The sequence below is a fragment of the Theobroma cacao genome, chromosome 3, assembly GCF_000208745.1.
Source record: "Theobroma cacao cultivar B97-61/B2 chromosome 3, Criollo_cocoa_genome_V2, whole genome shotgun sequence".
In the NCBI taxonomy this organism is placed as follows: Eukaryota; Viridiplantae; Streptophyta; class Magnoliopsida; order Malvales; family Malvaceae; genus Theobroma; species Theobroma cacao.
In genome coordinates, this window is record NC_030852.1 from 4,567,974 (window position 1) to 4,571,998 (window position 4,025).

Sequence of the window (4,025 nt, forward strand, 5' to 3'; positions counted from 1 at the left end):
ATTCCAATTCGACTCCAAATTGATCCTCAAACTCCGAATTACCATTTTGAGTCATCCTTGGATTGTGACGATCTTAATCTCACCTTAAAATTCCTATTTGATCTAGTTCGAGGATTAAATCAACTTTATTGTACCTCTAGGTACAATACCGACTTTTGTAAATTTTTAAGACTCTCCTAACATACAATTATGCTATTATCACATGTACATCATGAATAGTATTTTATAAGGTCGGGCTTTACAACGCGCCTTTCTGATCGAGGTACGAATATAACTAGATTTTGTGCCCCTCTAATAGGCTGGTCCACAGAACCCGCCCACTGCAGCAAGCTAAACCCACCATACAATAAAATTTGCAATAGCATGACATGGCAATTATTTTATTTTACAGCTTCTCAAGGAAAATCAATAATGCATGCATTTTCAGACATTTAGCAATTCAACCATTCATACCAATATTGCCATAAGCCAATCAATTAAAACCATAAATTTACAATATATCAAGTGGTCTCCAATTACTCTATTTTCAAAGTCTTCATTCAATTTCAAGACAATTTATAAAATTATTTCATTTAAACACATTTTGTTTATAAAACCTAAAAATTAACCATTTAAACTCATTTTCCATTAAATTCACAAAAATTGAATAAAAAGACTACTTTAGATAATTAAAATGATGATAAGGTTACTCACTTCATAATAGCGGGATTTCTACGTCGCTATTGATTTGTACACGTATAATTATTCCTATTTGCCAGTCACATACTTCGTTTGGCACGCTTCCACAACAAACCTTCCTAACAACAATTTAAACCCAATATACTTAGTGCATCAATTCCACTTCTCTTTCTCATTCTATCATAATCCATTCACCTAATTCACATCTTAATACATTTTTACTAAAATTAATTATGTAAAGCCTGACCTTATAAAATACTTGTCATGATATACATGTGATGATAGCATGATTGTATGCTAGGAGAGTCCTGAAAAATTTACAAAAGTAGGTATTGTACCTAGAGGTACAACAAAGTTGATTTAAGCCTCGAACTAGATCAAGTAGAGATTTTAGGGTGAAATTGAAAAATTTTACAGTCCAAGAATGATTTAAAATGGTGATTTGGAGTTCGAAGATCAATTTGGAGTCAAACTGGAATTTTCATAACCTAGGGGCAAAATGGTCATTTTGCCACTCGAGGTTAAGATGTGAGTGTTGGATGAAATTTTTGACTAAGATTGATCAAGATTGACTATTTAGAACATAATTTGAGGTTGAGAAGTGAAAAATTGTAATCTTGGTATTTTTTAGAGCATAGGGAAAAAATGGTAATTTTGTCACCCCAGGGGCAAAATAGTAATTTTCCACCACCAAGACATTTGTCCAACACATGGTCTTCCCTTATCCTCATTTTGACCTTTGACTAATCATGTGGTGGAGATAAAAGGTTTAAAATTTTTGAAGTTTTAAAAAATGGACCAATAGAAACATGCCATGTGTCAAGCTTAGAATATTTTATTATTTTCTATAAAAATCAGCCTATAAACCCCTCATTTCTCTCCAAATATTCGGCCACACCAAGAACAAAGGGAAAAATGAAGAGAACAAACCCTAGGTGGGGAATTTGAAGAGAAAAAGTGTGGAAAATCAAGGAAAATAAGTGAAAAAGGTAAGATTTTTCAATTTAAACTTGAAATCTATTTTCCTTAAGCATTTCTCCTTATTTTCCATGGTTAAATTACATGTTTTCATGATGAATTCATGGCTGATCAAAATGGGTATGGAGAGAGAAAGATGTTGGATTGAATTGATTTTAAGTTATGTTAGTGTTTTTAGTTAGTTTAGCATATTTAGAAGCAAAACAACAAGAAAAGAATCCATTTTCCCCATGAATCTTCATTGGCCGAATCTTCCTTGATATGTGTGGGTGATGGATTGTTATTATTTCAAGAGAAATGGCTTAGAAAATGATGAATAATGGTGACAAAAATTAAGTAGGAAAAATCACGGTGTTAATGCACTGTAATGGCCGAAATTTTCCATGAAGAAATGGGAGGGTTTTGATGTTGAAATTGGTGTTATTTGAATAATGTTTGGTGAATTGAGGCATTAGAAAAGAAATGGAGTAATTTGGGATTAAATTGGACGCGTTAGCAATTAATCGGGTGATAAGTCGAATTAGGCCAATATTGGGGATTAGATGGTTACCAGTGCATTTTGCATTTCATATCATGCATTAGTAGTCTAAATTAGTTTAAACTCAATTTAGTACCAATGAAGTAAGTTTCTTGATTTTGTACTATGTTAAGGTGGTGAGTCCTCCGATAAAGGCAAGGGAATTGCACCCGAGGACTAGTAATCTGAGTACTTCGAAAATCCCCATTCTAGACATTGTGAGTAACCTTATCATCATTTTAATTATCTAAAGTATGTTTTAACTCAATTTTGGTGAAATTTTATGAAAAAGAGTTAAATGGCAAATTTTTGGTTTTATAAACAAAAATATGTTGAAATGAAAAGATTTTATAAATTGTCTTGAAACGAAATAACGATTTTGAAAATAGAGTAATTGGAGACCATCGGTATGTTGTAAATTTATGATTGGAAATTGATGGCTTATGTTATATTGTTATTGTGTTGGCATGACTGGCTAGGCTGTGTTTTATGAATTGTATGAATTGTTTTATTTTACCCTTGTAGGCTGGGTAGTAAAATATTAGCCCTGTCATGCTGTCAAAATTTTATTGTATGGTGGGTTTAGCTTGCTGCAGTAGGTGCATTATGTGGACCAACCTATTAGAGGGGCACGGAATCCGGATATATATATATGTACCTCGATCGGAGAGGCGCGTAGGGTATCTCCTGAGGTATGGATAGAGTTCACTTCACGCCGAACCACCTCGTGATGATGAACTCCGCTAACGCCAAGGAACGACTGTGTTTTTCAAACTAATAATTTGTTTACGTGTATACGAAATTTTTAACAGCCTTGGCGGACTCGGTTAGATGCCTCGGCCAAGGTATCCCCGAGAATGATTTTGGCAGGAGCCAAGCTTTTAAAATACTTATAAGCCATGTTGATTATTTAAATGAAATGAGTATTTATGTTATGAAAAACATATTTAGATGAAATGTTTTAATAGTCTCCTTTTACTCAACTTTAGATCTTTTGAATGATGTTTGTTTACTCACTGGGATTATAAAATCTCACCACTCTCCTTTCCACCCATTTCAGGTTCAGAATAGGCTGTAGATAGCTGATCTCATCGAGGACTACCGTTGGAATTGCATTTTCCAAACTGTAGGTTCACAGTTCTCTTTACTTTTATTTATTCGGGAGGGCCCACTTATTATTGTAAATTAAATTAAATACTCTGACTTACTGTGTTACAGTATGTATGAATTTATTTAGCTTTTACGTTACAAAATTATTTACGTATAACTCTATACATATTGTTTTATAAGAAAATAGAATATTTTACTTAATATTTCTTTTATTTTCTTATTATATCTAAATAATCGTAATTTCATTTTAAATGAAGATTTTAGACTTTAAAACTCATTTTTTATTATGAATTATGTGTTTTCTACTCGCTTACTACATTTTTAGCGGATTTCGAGATTTTTGAGAAAAAATGACCAAACTGCCCCTGTGAGGAAAAAAATTATTTTTTTATTGTTTTGAATTGGATATAGTTTATAATCTCTCAAAACATGATTTTAGTAACTAATACACATGGGGGAAGCGAGAAAAACTGATGTTAAGCCTTGTGAGGTTTCGATTGACATTTCGGGTAATGAATGTCTATCAGGACGTCGCGGCGGTTGTCAAGGGCTCGATAGGAGCTCCGGGTCGTGACAAATTACATCTTTTGCTCACGTAATTCTTTAGAATATTAACACCGATAACTTATTGATGGTATTAAGTGCCTATTTCAACCTTCTAAGCAACTTAAATTTACTTCATATCACCAAATAACCAATGTATAATTAAATAAAATGAGCCAGCCTTTAAACAGTCCAATTT

General features: G+C 32.8%; 1 long non-coding RNA gene across 1 annotated transcript; it reads left to right on the forward strand.

Annotated features, from left to right (window-relative positions):
• LOC108661324 lies at positions 1,627–3,274 on the forward strand. Its single transcript, XR_001927082.1, has 3 exons — positions 1,627–1,667; positions 2,308–2,391; positions 3,234–3,274. It is a non-coding gene; the product is annotated as an uncharacterized LOC108661324 (long non-coding RNA).